This window comes from Manis pentadactyla, chromosome 16 (genome assembly GCF_030020395.1).
Source record: "Manis pentadactyla isolate mManPen7 chromosome 16, mManPen7.hap1, whole genome shotgun sequence".
Lineage (NCBI taxonomy): Eukaryota > Metazoa > Chordata > Mammalia > Pholidota > Manidae > Manis > Manis pentadactyla.
In genome coordinates, this window is record NC_080034.1 from 6,003,413 (window position 1) to 6,020,191 (window position 16,779).

General features: G+C 44.7%; 1 protein-coding gene and 1 long non-coding RNA gene across 5 annotated transcripts in view; one reads left to right on the forward strand and one right to left on the reverse strand.

Annotated features, from left to right (window-relative positions):
• Positions 1–16,779, forward strand: part of FILIP1 (filamin A interacting protein 1) — a 156,018-nt gene that overhangs the window by 5,350 nt on the left and 133,889 nt on the right. For 3 of the 4 annotated variants that reach the window (XM_036916181.2, XM_057494330.1, XM_057494327.1), the window contains exon 1: positions 11,575–11,709. The exons of the other annotated variant lie outside the window; for it this stretch is intronic. The gene's annotated coding sequence lies outside the window, so the exon portion shown is untranslated. Of the gene's footprint in view, positions 1–11,574; positions 11,710–16,779 lie in introns of those variants that run through there. 4 annotated transcript variants of the gene reach the window in all.
• On the reverse strand, positions 7,681–11,263 carry LOC118927694 (uncharacterized). Its single transcript, XR_005030922.2, has 3 exons — positions 11,126–11,263; positions 10,543–10,717; positions 7,681–7,901 (listed from the first exon to the last, which is right to left on the reverse strand). It is a non-coding gene; the product is annotated as an uncharacterized LOC118927694 (long non-coding RNA).

The following is a 16,779-nucleotide window of genomic DNA, read 5'->3' on the forward strand; positions in this document are numbered from 1 at the left end:
TCTGGGACCCCTATAATACGGATATTGTTCCTTTTGGATTGGTCACACAGTTCTCTTAATATTGTTTCATTCCTGGAGATCCTTTTGTCTCTCTCTATGTCAGCTTCTATGCGTTCCTGTTCTCTGATTTCAATTCCATCAATGGCCTCTTGCATTCTATCCATTCTGCTTATAAACCTTTCCAGAGTTTGTTTCATTTCTGCGATCTCCTTTCTGGCATCTGTGATCTCCTTCCGGACTTCATCCCATTTCTCTTGCGTATTTCTCTTGCGTATTTCTCTGCATCTCTGTCAGCATGTTTATGATTTTTATTTTGATTTCTTTGTCAGGAAGACTGGTTAGGTCTGTGTCCTTCTCTGGTGTTGTCTCTGTGATCTTTGTCTGCCTGTAGCTTTGCCTTTTCATGGTGATAGGAATAGTTTCCAGAACTGGGACGAGTGACGGCTGGAAGGACTTCCTTTCTTGTTGGTTTGTGGCCCTCCTCTCCTGGGAGAACAGCGGCCTCTAGTGTCTTGTGCTGCGCAGCTGCGCGCAGACAGGGCTTCTGCTTCCTGCCCGGCTGCTATGGAGTTAATCTCCGCTGTTGCTGTGGGCGTGGCCTGGCTCGGGCAGCTACTCCAAAATGGTGGAGTCGCGTTGGAGCAGGAGCGGCTGGGAGGCTATTTATCTCCGTAAGGGGCCTCCCTGCTCCCTGCAGCCCAGGGGTTAGGGTGCCCAGAGATCCCGGATTCCCTACCTCTGGATTAAGTGTCCCGCCCTGCCCCTTTAAGACTTCCAAAAAGCACCCACCAAAACAAAACAACAACCACCAAAAAAAAGAAAAAAAATTTAATTAAAAAAAAAAAATTTTTTTTAATTAAAAAAAAAAGGTGGTCGCTCGTTTTTCTTTATTCTTCGGTGCCAGCCTCTGGCCTCTGCTCACTGGACTTGCTGCCCTGTTTCCCTAGTATTGCGGTCCCTATCCCTTTAAGACTTCCAAAAAGCGCTCACCCAAACAAAACAGCAAAAAAGCAAAAAAAAAAAAAAAAAAATGGTCATGTGCTTTTCTTATGTCCTCCGACACCCGGCCTCCAATGCCTGCTCACTGTTCTTGCTGCCCTGTTTCCCTAGTGTTGGGGTCCCTATCCCTTTAAGACTTCCAAAAAAGCGCTCGCCAAAACAAAACAGCAGAAAAGCAAAAAAAAAAAATGGTCATGTGCTTTTCTTATGTCCTCCGACACCCGGCCTCCAGTGCCTGCTCACTGTTCTTGCTGCCCTGTTTCCCTAGTATTGGGGTCCCTATCCCTTTAAGACTTCCAAAAAGCGCTCGCCAAAACAAAACAGCAGAAAAGCAAAAAAAAAAAATGGTCGCGCAAAAAAAAAAAATGGTCACGCGCTTTTCTTATGTCCTCTGGCGCCCAGCCTCCAGTGCCCGCTCACTGTTCTTGCTGCCCTGTTTTCCTAGTATTGAGCGCCCTGCACTCTGGCCCGGATGGCTGGGGCTGGGTGTTCGGCAGTCCTGGGCTCCGTCTCCCTCCCGCTCTGCCTGCTCTTCTCCCACCGGGAGCTGGGGGGAGGGGCGCTCGGCTCCCGCGGGGCCGGGGCTTGTATCTTACCCCCTTCGCGAGGCGCTGGGCTCTCTCAGGTGCGGATGTGGTCTGGATATTGTCCTGTGTCCTCTGGTCTTTATTCTAGGAAGGGTTGTCTTTGTTATATTTTCATAGATATATGTTGTTTTGGGAGGAGATTTCTGCTGCTCTACTCACGCCGCCATCTTCTCTATATCTTCATTATTATTTAAACATTTTTTATTGAAGTACAGTTGATACACAGTATCATATTGGTTTCAGGTACAGTACAGTGAGTGATTCAGCAGTTATCTTCAGTGATAAATGCTCAGCCCAGAAAGGTAGTTACCACCTTCAACATAGAAGGATGTTACAATATTATTAACTACACTCTCTACGCTGTTCTTTCATTTCTGTGACGGATTTATATTATAATTGAGATTTTGTGCCTCTTTATCCCCTTCACCTGCTTCAGCCATAAGGCGATCTTACATACTGATTAGACAAATGGCCAGCGGAGTCAGTCAGGGAGCCTGGGCCCAGATCCCAGTTCTGTGCGATCTTGTGCTGGTACCAAACTCCCCTGAGTTTCTGTTTTTCCATGCATAGGATGGGGATGGTGACAGCACGTGCTCCATGTGGTCCTGTAAGCCCTGAGTGAGATGGGTGCGCCAGGCACGTGATACGCCCTCGGCGAGTCAGCTATCTGCCGCTCTCATGGGTACGGCCGCCTGCCTGACAAGCGGCACGACTTATAAGTACGTGTATTTGCGTCGCTCCTGTTTCTGCTGGTAGGATTCGTGCTCCTTCGGGGAGTTCTTTTCACTGTGCTCCGTGGTTCCTTACAGTTGTGTCCCTCATGGCGAGCGCTAAGTTCTCCGTGTACTGGGGACTATCAGTAAATGTCCCTTTTGCTGTTGACCTGAGGAGGCTCAAGTTACTTACAATAGAGCACAAGTTGGTTTTCATTCTGTCACCTGTCAGCAAATATTGTATTTTCTGCTTCCAAACACACTTGAAATCCATTTACTTCTCTTCACTTCCACTGACACGACCCTATCTCAAGCCACTATAACCTCCCACCCAGATTCTTACAATAGCCTCATTTGTGGCCTCTTTTCCTCCTGGACCCTATTGTCCTCTCCAAGCCATGTTTTCACAGGATGGAGTATATGTAAATTAGATCACACCATTCCCTTGCTTAAAATATTTTACGAGCTATTCTTGTCTTAGAATAAAGTTCAGCTTTTTTTTAAAAAAGGCCTACCTAATAAAGGCCTAAATTAGGAGCCGTAAATTCAAACTCCCAGAGAGGCCAAATCGGCAACATACACGAATGAGCAAACGTCGGATGGTGGCATGTATGCGGCCACAGGCTCGTCTCAGGGAGGGGATCCAGCTAATGGTCTCCATGTATGAAAGGGGATCCACTGCTGATGGAGCTTTTGGATTTTTTGAAAATCCGGGAATTATTATATGATATCTCCTTATTTTCAAATTTTGGCAGCTACTTTGAGAAAGCACACACACAGCTGCGGCCCAGACCCAGTCCTGAGGCCTCCATCCTGCCTGATCGGCTCCTCAGGGGCTCCCCAGACCTCCCTCCCCCCGCCCCTCGAAGGGCCTGTGCTCTGTGCCCGCCAGAGGCTCTGGCAGCCGGCCCACTTCCCCGACCACTCTCCCCTCTGCAGCTGGCCTCGCCTTCAGATCCTTCAGGCCTCCGTTTAGAACGGCCATTCCTCCAACGGCCTCTTACAAGTGTCCGTAACTTAGCTCAGGTCGCCTAGAAAGCAGATTCTGGGGCGAGGACCGTGCATGAAACCTCACCTGCTGGGCCTGACCTGGGCTGTGGTACTGGGGGAAGGGAGGAGGGCTGGGGGCGTTGCAAGGGGGGCGTTGCAGTGCCGGCCGCTGCTCCCCGACAAGCCCCCGAGACCTAGTGGGTCCCAAGGGCGCACTGTGTGGGTAAACGCTTGCTTCTGTCAGGTGCTCTGTGCAGATTGCCCATCTGGGGCAGTTTGTATTCCCACTTGGGCTGGAGACTCTCAGCCAACACGAGCAGTGTACGTTTGCTTAGCAGGCCTCCTGAACTTGCTCTGTGGGAACGAACTCCTAGCAGGGGCTATTTTTTTCCCTCATCCAGAGCCAGGCCAGGATGGATAAGCTTCCTTCTTATTTTCCTATATGTCTGTAAGTGGTTGTTGTTTTAAAGTCTAAGGGTCTCAGATCTATGCAGGGTCTCAGTTCTTGCTCCAAATCTCTGGGGCCTGAGGCTTCACGACCTACCTATTCCCGTGTGGCCTGGATGTACTGGTTTCTGAGGCTAACGGTCCCCACGCCCCAAGCCCCAGGGCCCCCTCTCAGTCCGTGCTCACTGCTCTGGTGTGCAGTTCCCGATTGCTTTGGGCCCTTAGAGGTTCCCCATAGTTTCTTTCATTCTCAGCTAGGTTTCCAAAAGAATGTGATATTTAAGCCAGCAATCCTAGGCATTGTGTTGTGAGAAGATTTTCAGGATTTTTAGAATATAGTCCAATATTTCTGGGAACAGAAATAAATCAAACACTGAAATTGTACATTTTCTAGTTTAATGTCTGCCTGTCTCCCCCAAGCGACTGTGCCAAGCGGGGTTTGGTCCAGAACTGGCCCTCGCTTGGAGGGATGAGCCGGTAATGGGAACGTGGAATTGGAGCTGTGACTCTGCTCTGAGCCCCCGAGACCAGTGACGTTGTCTTTCCGGGGAACTTAGTATAGTTTCAGGAGTAGAGAGGGTATTTTCTGCAAGTATTTGGTGATTAGTTCTTATGTGAAAAAGAATCATAGAAGGAATGACTAAATCTGGTTATTTTAAGAATGTTCAGATGGATATCTACAGTATTGTTTTTCAAAGTTTTCCCTGATCCCTGAAGCCATAAGCCATTTTCCCTCCCTATATTTCCTACGTCTCCTCGAGTCACCCATTCTGCCGTGTTATCTGCGCATCTTTGTTGCTGCTCTGAGTCTCGCCGGCAGTTCTTGTGAGAATCATTATTTCTTGACCCTCTGGTGCGTGCAGGGCCTTTCAGCCTCAGCTCTTAGCCTCTGGCCGGTGACTCCTCGCAGGAGGTGGCTGCGCTGGGCGCTGCCGGGAGGTTAGCAGCGGCCCTGGCCTCTACGCACTGGATGCCAGGAGTGCCCCTCCATTGCGACAGCCAGACAGGTCTCCAGATATCGCCTGACACGGAGCAGGCGCTCCCCGTCTGGTTATCACATCTACCCTATAGCATTTTGATTGGATCCCACGAAGGCAAACATAGGATTCGTGTTTTCTGGAAGAAACTGATCTGGAGTTTAACTCTCTTTGCAGGTCTGAACAGGCCCGGGAGAGCTACGCCCCCACCACCGCTCACTGTCAGCTCCCTCCTCAATGCCTGTCCTGCCACCCTCATCTGCGCGTAGTCATTTGCCAACAAATGGCTGGTGGTCAGACTTAATGCTGGTGCACGGGCTTTGCAGAGGACAGGATTTCCAAGCAGGCGCAGAGGGTTAGAATGCTCCTTGTTGGTACAAATGAGCAAAATTTGGCCTAGGAAATGTCTATTTTTTTCTTTCTTAGCAATGCTACAACTAGTTTAATGAGCAATTTTTTAAAAAGAAGCATTCCTGTTTTCCTATTTTTACATGTTTTAAAGTGTTTTTAATAGTTGAGAATTAGATCTAAAAACCTAAGAAATAATTTATGTTTCCTAAAAAAGATGTTCATGTTAGAAACAAAGCTTACAACAAGCAACACATTTTAATAATAAAATCAATTTTAGTTAATGAAACCTGACGGCAGGGAGCCCTGCCAGCACTTGCCCTCTCCTCTGTGTCATGCTGCGGTCCTGCTCTTCTGGCACAGGCCGCACATCCATGTCCTGTGGCTGCCAGCTGTGCTGCTGGTGGTGGCGGCGGAGGGTGCGGCGTGTAGATCAAATCCCATTATCTCCACTTGACAATTGAAGAAATAGGCTCATAGGCATTAAATCATCTTTTAAAATTGTCCCTCTAGTTGAGGTCAAAGTCTTCTTTTTGCCTGGTCTCTTCCTATCATAAAACACAGTGATACCACATCCCAGATACTGTGGGGAAGTGCAGAAGTGTGCACAGGGATGGTGCGTACTGTCCCTGCTGCAGCACAATGGCTGGAATCCTTCCTTGGGGAGCCCTGCAGGTGGAAACCTGCTGGCATCACAGAGAATGTCCTGGCAGCACCCAAACACAATTACGGCTCAAAGGGAAAATCTCACGGGAGAAAGTTACAGAAGCGAATGCAGTGATGTAGTGTTATAAAGAATTAAGACATTTGTAAGGATAAAAGTAGAAAAATAGAGGAAAGCATAACCACTGTAGTTTGTTTTGAAGACTCATGAGAAGATGACCCTTTTTCTTTTTCCTGTGAGCAAATATTAAGGGGAAATCAGCGGACACCATCAGCAGACCAAAAAGGCAGCCTACAGTAAGGGAGAATATATTGATAAATGATTCATCCAATAAATGGTTAACATCCAAAATATATAAAGAGCTCATACACCTCAACACCAAAAAACAAATAACTCAGTTAAAAAATGGGCAGAGGACCTGAACAGATACTTTTCCTAAGAAGAAATACAGATGGCCAACAGGCACATGAAAAGATGCTCCACATCTGGAAAATGAAAGTCAAACCACAGTGAGATGTCACCTCACACCAGTCAGAGTGGCCAACATCCGAAAGACAAGAAATAACAAGTGTTGGCGAGGATGTGGAGATATTTCATTGTTTCAAAGCATTTTCTGTCCCTGGTGATTGTTCTGACCCTCCCAGGAGGTGAACTGTCAGTCCATTTACATGTGAAGGAAGTAAAGAATGCAAGTATCAAGCATATGAAAGCCTGCTCAGCAGCAAAATGGATGCCAGGTCTAAGTGTTGCTGAGTGTCTCTCCCCTGTTGCGCGTGTGGTGATCTGCTGGCCTGTAGCTTTTGCTGCTTGGGCATCTCACTCTCCTGGGGTTGTTCCCTTTCAGAACCAGGTGGGCAGGACAGCATGTTGATGAGGTGTGTTGATGTGAACAAGAGTGAAGGCTGCTTGCCCAGCGGTTTTAGGACTAATTTGCCATAAGTGGGTCTTTTTTGTTTCCTTACTTTTTTTCTTCAACTTGTGATCCCAGTTGCCTAAAAGTGTAAATCCAGTTGTCCTCTTAATTATCTCCTGGCTCAGTGGAATTCCATGTGACTTCCACGTAAAGACAGCTGGATCCAAACAGCTCAGCTCATATGACTATTTTAAGATGACCATCGTTTTACTGTTAATGATTAAAACAATAACTAGCAGTTCTTGGAGAGTAAATGCCCCACCGCTTTTTAAGAAATTGTTAAAAATTATTCATTACAACTATGACTTAGAATATTGAGCGTGATGGGGGACGACTCTGGCATAGGGAAGGAAGAAGGATCTAGGGTGTCCGGTCCTGCCTTAAGGTGGGATGCTTGTGATCTGGGGGTGTCTTCAGAGTGTGGCCCTACAGTAACTTCCAGGGTCAAGTTCTGGTGACCTATCTTCAAGCACATAAACAGGAAAGTGGGAATTTTCATGTCTAATGCGTGCAGGTAAGTACTTATTTTGCTCAAGTAAATGCAAAAATATTATAACTTTAAAAATCTAGTCTTTGCTCTCTTTTTTCCTGAAGCTGTTGGGCAAATAATTTAATTGAGTACTTCATGAATAAATGTAGATGTGACACATTATGTATATTATTTTGTAAATAGGACAAAGTAATTATTTTATTATGAATATTTTTAGATATCACAAAGTATTAGCACTCTTTCTTTTCAAGTTTTGTGAAACCCAAATAGAAGCACAGCTAGATTAATAGCAAATGCAAATATCTTCAACTTGCAAAGCCTGACTGTAGAAAGTATGGCGTGTTATCGTCTTGATACCGAAGAACTAGCTAATGTTCAATGACCTCCCCTACCCTCCAGATGTTTTTTTGTCTTCTTGTTGTTGGCTGCCTCTTGGAGAAGTTTTGGTTGTGAATGCATGGCTCACAAACATTTTTAAATTGCTTATCAAATCATAGACCAAAATTATATTTTTAGAATGTAATTTTAGAATTTCATTAAGCAGTGAACTCATTCATCATAAAACATCATGTATTGTTTATTTTAGAGAGAATGCTGAACAGCTCATATCCTTTGCTTAAAATAGATTTTTTTTCTCTCAAAGCAATTATCTTCTTTTCAGTCCAATTTTCTCTTCCCTGGTATTCATCAGGACTTCAGTTCCAACAAGCTTTTATTTTACTATGGTGATCATGAAATTACAGTACTATTTTTTTTTCCTCTCTGTCTCAAAGCTGTGGAGTTAAAAATGTTTTTGGTTAGATGCATATATATATTCAAGTGTAGCGAAGTCTGTATGTTTTGACTCTTAGTGACTGCTCAGAACAGGATACCGTGACTCCTGAATGCAAGAGACCGTTAAGTAGTTAAGAACACAAATTTTTGGAACCGGATTCCCTTTTCAAATTCTGGTTCTGCTACTTCCTAGCGCGTGATCTTGGTCAAGTTACTATCGCTACACCTTAGTTTCCTTGCCTGTAAATTGGGGGGTAATAACAGTACTGACCTCGTCGGATTAGTGTGACAGCTCACTGGGTTGTCAAGCTCTTAAAACTGTGCCTGGCACAGAGTAAGTGTTGTACAGGCATTTTTATTATCATCCTGAAGTCTATTAATTTCCTATGAAATTTTAACAAACTTTGAAACAATTAATTCACAATCTAAGAATTTACTTCTATAGCTTTTAATAGGCAGCTAAGAATGACCCAGCTCTGTCCAGTGAGCCTACAGGCATTTCCACAGTTTATGGATCATATGCTCTAAAGTTTTTTCATCTTTTCTTTACTCTTTTACATGTTCATTAGTTCATTCAGTCTTTCTGTTTATTGAACACTTACTATGGTGCGTAAGTACCTGGTAAGGAACAAAAAGGAAACATTCTCTGCTGCCTGGCAACTTCTATTCAATTTTCAGAACCAAGCAACAAATGATAACAGGACTTTTTTGTTATGACATCCTGGTCCTCTCCCACCCCAAGCATCATTTGGAAGCAAATGTCTGTTTTTCCCTTCACTAATATATTAAACAGCTTATTCAGTTTTTACTTTTAAAAAGATCACGATTCCCCTTTAAATATAAATAAGCAGTGTGCTAAAATTTGGTCTTAGAAATACATGTAGAGATGTGCCAACTCTCTTATTTAATTCATTTGCTTATTTCTCCCTGATGAAATTAATCTATCTTCTTATTAAAAAGGCTCCTCATTGCTCATCCTTGAAGTTGGGAAATTTAACCTTAGTCGTAAACTTATCAGAGGTTATCAGAATGCTCACATGTGAGACTGCGGGAAGAGAGTGCAGCTGACCAGTGGTATACTAACAGTATGTGTTGAAAAATCAGTTCCTTGTTGATTATATACAAAACACAAATTTCTGGTAGTTCCTAATGGCACTACTTCCTCTGTGGATTATGTAGCAAATGCTTTTGTCTGAATAATCATTCCCAGGAGGACAGCCTTCAAAATAAGTTCACTTTATAGAGAGAGAGAGAGTATGTTGTGTGTGTGTGTGTGTGTGTGTGTGTGTGTGTGTGAGAGAGAGAGAGAGAGAGAGAGAGAGAGAGAGAGAGAGAGAGAAAGGAAGAGAGAGACTGATTATTGGCTAATTCTGTATTGTGGAATGCAGAAGCACATATGCCTCGTGTAATTAAAGAACATAATTTGAAGGTAGCAACACTATCCAATTATATGAAATACTCTGTGTGCTGTTGCTTGTCAACACATTGTTTAAAATAAACTAAGAGCAACAACGGGCAGTTAATCCAAGGGCTAAAGAAAACACTGGTAGGGAAACTAGGGTTTCATTGAAGAGAAAAAGGACCCTGGAAACTCTAATTGTCCGGATAGTTAAGGAAGAAATAACTGTCAGCCTCTGCATGGAACTATCTAGACCCAGTCAAGGCTAAGTCGGTTATTTCCATTCAGTTATCTTGACACTGGCTACAAGCTTTTCAACTTCATTTTGCGCTTGAGACATCTGTCCAGTGAACTCTTAGTAGGAGTGAGATGACACATTCCTGGATCCTCTTTCGGGGCGTGGCTTCCAACCTGGCTGTGTGGCAGGTGGGATATGTATGTGGGGTGTGTGTCTTTTTCAAATAAATTCCCCCCACTTTTGTAATAAAAAAAAAAAATTCTCCTGGTGATCCCGAATGTCTCAGAGCCCAGCCACACCCTTGCACCTCCCATCAGAGCCCACTTTTTAGGGACTGTGAATAGATTGTTTCTAAAAGATCCATTAGTGTTCTAGAAGAGTCGGTTAATTCACGTAAGAATGCTTTCATCTTAATAGAAGTCTTTTTTTTTAATCAGGGTTGGCCCAGATCCAGAAAGACTAGAATCTGAACAAGCACAATTTTGTATGTGAGTGGTGGTGAATAAATTATGAAGAAAGGCTGAATGCTGGGTGTGGTGGCTGGGATGAGAAGAGCAGGTGTGGGGGTCATCTCTTAAAGAAGGACACATTCATACAGACACACAGACCGTATGAATAGGGATCACCCTCCCCAGGGGGACATTAGGGCTGTCTGGCCCAGAAGCCCCTAGTGCAAGTATGCAATGCTTAAAACAGTAAATCCTTGGGCCAGCTTCAGTTTGCAAGTCAAAAAAGGACATCATCAAACTGACAAACTGATTTTGGGAAGATAGTCACCATTATAATGGTGTTGGTGAGATTTTTGTCAGGGCACTAGTCTAATGTGTTGATCAATAGTGTGTGTGGGGTGTGCATGTGTGTCCCTTCCTACTTTGTCTGTGGCTAGTATCTCTCAGTTCCTCCCTGCCAATTTGCACGTGTAATTAATAAGACAGTCCCAAGAACTAGTTTAACAGTTAAACACAGTTTTTTCCCATGAGCCTTAATCTTGGATGGGCCATACCATTTCATGGGACAGCATAAAGCCAGTAAAGTATCTTGAGGCATTCTCCACCTTGGAGTTCAGGGTAGACGCGACTCTCCTCTGGTTTTGGAGACTAGAGGGTTAACGAGGCCAGGCTGTCAGTGACCAGAGGCGGCTGAGCGCTGGTTTCCTGTAGTGTGCTCCACTCCTCTCTCTGAAGGAAAGACCAGAGAGAGAAGGCTAAGATTTTCCTTCTTAACCTTAACTCCTTTCAAAAACATAATGTTACAGGCATTTCTTTATGGTAAACTTATTTTAAGAACATTCAGGTGTATAAGCTGGTCAAGTTTGACTGGACTGGGTAAGTCATCAGCTGTGAGTGTAACACTCCAATGTAAAATACTGCCTGGAAATGCTCTCTCACTGTGACTTTTCCCAGCAGCTGTGATAAACTTCTCAAAGCCTTTTTTATTTAAGAACACTTAACTGCAAAAGCCTGATTGAGAAGAACCCTACGTTAGCAAATTGCTCTGCTCAACACAACTGCCGCTGCTTCTCTTCAGGTTTTAAAACCTCTGTTCCAAATCACAATCTGTTCTTAAGGGCTTCGAAGAATGATTACCTTACTGGGTCATGAGCAGATGTCCTGGGAAGGGTCTGCCGGTTTGCCCGCCATCTTTCACAGGGTGAGCAGAGCTGCGCCCACTGATAACCCAGCTGCCGAGGAGCTGAGTAAAGCCGGCTCCAAACTTCTCAGCTGTTGACGGGCTGGACTTGCTGAGAACACTGGTTAAATATAGCACATGCGGGCTCCGCTCCTCAGCAAAGTCACTGCTCTGACAGCGCGAAGGGAGCAGGAGGCCAGAGACACCGAATCTCAGAGCCCAACAACACCTAGCAACAGTTGAAAAAACTTCCAAACAAAAGTCTGGGTGGGAGACACACACTGGCCTCCACTCTCTGCGGACTGGGACCTCAGGGAGAAGGAGCCTCTCTCCTCTCTCTCTGCTCGTTTCCTGCGTGACTTCAGCAATTGGCCGGTCCTAGGAAAGCAAGTGGGAAAAGCCTTTTCCTCTGAGTGCTTCTGGACTAGACAGTTTTCCAGGACTCCACTCTCTCCCGGGCTGTGGGACAAGCCACTGGGTTCTCCCAAGGATAAACTACCTCCATCAAGGACGTACCCTTGGTTAAACCAGCTGCTGTCAGGTAAGACCGAAATAAATAGCTGCTTACTCTCTTAAGAAAAATTGCTGCTTCCACAGGAAGAGAGTTCTCTCTGATTTCCATCTGTTTCTTTCGGCTCTTACTGTTCTACTATGTGATGATGCATTTAGGAATTAGGATAATCATTGAGAATTATTTTTAATGAGTCAGAAACATCATCTGTGTTGCAGAATCATACCGATTCCTTTTAAAGCACAAAGATTGTTATGATGTTTTGATATCCATCAAAATATTTCTGCCAAGTTGCCACTCTTCAGCAGGTATCTGAAATACGGTGAAAGACAACTTTATAGGTTCTTTCACAGTTAGGGCGGCTAACCAATGGAAGGGAGTTCTTCCCTAGAAGCAAAATAATTTTCACTTGCAGAACAAGCTGAGCAGCTTGTGTGGTAGAGGAGAGGCAAGCCTTGCCTGGTGTTTGCCTTGCCATCCTGCTGACTTGCCCGCCTCTGCTTCTCTCCTTGCCTGATTCTCTGATTGCCTGGTGCACCTTGGGCTGGCTCTGACCTCATTATGTTAGGGTCACCCCAAGTGCTTCTGACTAGGCACAAATATGCCTGGTATTAAAGCACTGCTTTTGCAGTTGTTGAAGATACACTATTCAGGAGAATGTTTAGTTTAGTTTTTTTTTTTTAATAAATTGAGTGAGTGCTTGTATATAGAAAAACAGATCCTGATTTTTAAAACTAAAATTGAATTTATCAGGAAAAAATCCTAAGATTGCATGTGTGTGTGTGTGTGACTGTGTAATATAGTGTGAAGGAAAAACTCATTTCCTTTGTTGTGAATGGTCTCCCCTGCCATGCGTTGCCATGCGTTTTATCAGAATTGTTTAGAGTGATCAGTTTCTCGTTGACTCTTGACAAGTTCTGGCTGTGCCGTGGTGCTGTGCTGCATACTGACAGGTGGTGTCTGCAGCAGGGCTGGGTTTACCTGAGAAGTCTGATCCTTTAAGTCAATGTGATAATTTCAGTGAATATTATAACCTAAGGGTAATATCAAGGCAGATACAGATGCACATTTTAAAGGGAATTAGTTGAGTCTGTTTGTCAACTTAAAGAAAAAGTTGAGCCAAGACCAGTTTTGAACAAACTGGTGACAAACAAGAATGTATTGATGAATACTTCCATTTTTCCTATTTACCTTTCAGTAAATGTTCCTATTTTAAGAAAAACTAATTAAAGCTTACGTGTGATATGTTCAGGAAAATGAAATAATGGATACATTTCAGTATAGTGGCTCATAATTCTGATCACATGATTCATCTATAAAGAAATGGAGCTAATCATACATATTAAATGTTCCAAGTATTGTGCAAAATGCAGTCTGGTAATCTTGGTGTCAGAGAATGAAATTCGCGGTGTTTTTGTGGAGATGATCTTTGTCCTGGAAGAGTTTTGAAGAGTCAGAACTGAATGCTTTACATTTTTCTTGTTTTTATCTTAGGAAGGGTCACGTTGTTGGCTTACAGATCTGTGTGTAAGGCCAAAATCTACCATTAGCTCCCGGCCTGGACTTCTCTCTTGGAGTCCGTGGAACGGTGTGTAGGTGGCCGTGTTTCTGGTGAACTGGTTGTTGACTCTCATTGTCTTCATGGCTGTACGTTTACCCTGCGGAAGCAAACAGAGCTCGGGCCAGACCACGTGCCGTCCTCCCGCGGTGAGCGGTCGCACGGTCCGCCCCCTCGGTTCGCACCTACGTGGGGCCCTGCGGCCCTGGCTCTGCGCTCACCGGGAGAGTGGCGAGCTTCCACCGCCCGGCACGCGGGGGCCTGTTCCCTCCACCCTCCACCCAACTGTGTCAGGGCTGCTCCTCCGCCGTCCCTCACTGCTGCCCGGGCCGCTCTGCCTGTGGCCCCGAGCTAATGTCCCTAAACCCTCGCTGTGCTTGTCTCTCTACCCTCCAGTTATCTTTTGGGACTCACAGTTGCTGCCAAGCACCTCGGCCGGGTATTTTGAAAAACTTCCATCACCTGGCACATGCTTAACTTTTCCAGTCTCAGCTCCCACCACTCAACAAGTGTCTGTCTGCTCCAGATATTTCAGAGTTTGGGCCTTTCTCCGAACACACACCCAGTGCGTCTCTGAGCGCTCCACCTCTGCTCGCCTCTCCTCCCCGTCGCCCACCCGCACCGCTGCCTGGACCACCTCTCCTCTCCTCTCCTGCAGAGACCTCGTCCACTCTATAAACCAGCCAGTATCTTCCACTTTCCCAGGGGTCCCTCAGGCCGTACCTTTTAGAAGCAATTCCTTAGTGTAGACTACTACTAAAATCAGGTGCTTTGGAGCAGGGTTTTTTTTCTTTAAATTCAGAACAATTTTACCAAGGGGATTAAGTGCGAAGCGTTGTCCTGAGCATCACCTGGCTTGGGGCTTGTCAGCCCCACACGCTGCGGATGTTTAATTAACATTTTTGGCTCTAGATTTCTGATGATGAATGTGTGAGAAAGTATAGATGAGTATAAAATCAAGAAAACAACTGTAAGTGTGGTTAATAGTATTTTATCTCAAAAATTTCTCAAGGGAAGTCTCCATAGTTTCACGGTGTACAGAAAAGTTACGAGTCATTGTAACTAGACTCAGGGACCTGCTGGTGGTGACGGCATCCCTGCGAGGGGTGACGTGGAGAAGGGGATGTGAAAAACGGGCATCCTGTAGACACACCTAGACCTCTAAGCACTGAAACTCAAGTGCTTCGATCATTTTTTGGTGCCATGTGCTGATTCATAGTCACCTCGGTGCATCCGTCGCAGTCATTCTCTTCCCGTTTGTGGGTCATCCTCGGTCAGACTCTGGTCTTGAATATTAAACTATTTCAATTTCATCTTATGATCCCTTTTTTTCCTTTTTCTCTAGATATTTAAAAAAGAGACATTTCTCAGTTTTATTTTTAATCCCTCTTGAAACCTGTAGCCTTACTGTATGAGATAAAGCATGAATCATGATTTTGAAGCAATCTTTTTTGTGCCCACCAAAAAGCATTCCTTTTTAATATTTTAAGACTGCCAAGGAGATTAAAATTGTTCTTCTAAATGGGTGTTCAGCAAGAATCCATATGGGACTTTCCCAGGGCAACTTGTGAAATTTTTATTTTCATCTAGCAATGGTTTTCCTGTGGTCATAATGTGAACCTATCTCTTAGACATGAAACAGTGGTAAAATGTGCATTCTAAGGTAATGCTAATTGTGTTTTTCTTTTTTGAAAGATGAGTATTTCTTCATAAAATGCCCTAATAAATAGAATTTTCCAGGGCTTGTTTCATCCCCATTTTCACCCATTTGTCTCATCTCATTTCCCTAACCATGTGGACTGTAGAAAAGCAGCGTCCTGGGGCAGAGAGGGGCAAGCCTAGGATAGGGCCTGCTTCAGCACAAAAAGATGGTACCCACTCGTCAGGAAGATGGCATCTCAAAGCCTGCATCCTGCCCTGTTTACATTAATTATCTTTAGTGTAAATAGCGATAGAGTAAAAGACAAATGCGGTGTAAACAGCCCAGTGCGTCTTGTTTCCTTAAGTCAGCAGAAGATCCCCAGCAAGAATGTGTCCTGGGGTGGAGGAGGCAGGGAGGGCTGCGGGCCACGGCGGCTCGGTTTCGGATGGCGGTTCTCTGTGACCTGGGCAGGTGACTTTCTGTGCCTCAGTATCGTCATCTGTAGAGTGAGGACAATAACGCTATCTTCTTTAATAAGACACACAGTTGCCTTCTCAGTAAATGTAGGCTAGTATCACTTTATTAGCACACCTTAAATGTAATTCTCTGTTCATTTTAATCTTTGTTACACACCAAATTCTTGGATGCTGATAGTCTGTGAACTCTGATCATAGATCATAGGAGAGGCAGAAGAATGTATTGTTTAAATCTGGAATCCTGTTAGGGACCCGCTTTGCTGCTGGGTGCTGTAAGCAGACCTAGTTTGAACCCCAGCCAATAATTTAGTAGGGAATTTATGTTTCATTCCCTCCCTTACCACTCAGCAGTCTACTATCTTATAGAGCCATTCTAAAAAAGCTAAGAAATCACCCACAACATAGACTCTTCTACGGTTTCTACATTTGCATTTGGAGATAAAGTGTGTTTATAGATGGAGCTTGACTGTCTCTCTTACAGCCGACTACAGAGGGTGACGTAGAGCGATGGAGACTTCCTCCTGCACGGGGATGTGTTATTAGGTTCATTGTTCTTTATTTCTTCCCTTAGATGTTTTGTTTTACTAACCTAGTAACAGATAAAAGTGAAAAGACCAAAAAAGGTCATCTCATGCTAGTTTCAACCTTACCCAATGGGAATGAATTCCTGCTATTCATGCCTTAATCCTCTTCATTCTTCTTAAACACGACAAGAAAGTATTTTCCAGGGCAAACAAAAAAATGTGTTATATCATGAAGATGTGTGTATGTTATGGGGCCCTTAATGTTCTGTATCTCTAACTTAACAAAAACATAGGGAACACTCTCTCAGGGAAGTTTCTAAGTAGCCTGGTGCCCACAAACTGTATGTAGGGTAGACGTGTCCATTTGGCTGAATTTTTCTTAATTGAAAAGATGAGTTTCTAAAAGATAAGGCAGTCTGAGTTTTAGAATTGTCATTCCCTAGTGAAAACCTTCCTGTAGGAAGAAAAAAGAAAGAAGGAAGGAAAGAAAGAAAATAAGGAGAGGACATTTTGTGGTTTTATAGAATACAAAATAAAGGTTCCAGATCAAAACCTTTGACCTCAGGAAAAAATACCGGATTATGTTCTTTCTCCTTAAATAGTCCTGATCTTTAGCTCATCAGAGGAGGGAAAAGCCCGCAGGCAGAATGCTGCCCTCCCGCAGGCCGGAGCTGAGGCCGGAGCTGGGAGCCAGGCCAGGCAGGCCCGGTGGGCGGCCGCCGGGGAGCGCAGAGCCGAGCAGCTCGCAGCAGAGACGGGGACGCGGCCTCGCCCAGGGCCCGGCCGGAGCGCTGTTCACGGCGCAGGGCGCCCCAGGGCGCGAAGGACGTCGGCCTCGCTTCTCCTGTTGGTAATGGTGGGCGACTGCGTGTTTCTGAGGTCTAGGAAAGACCGAATGGA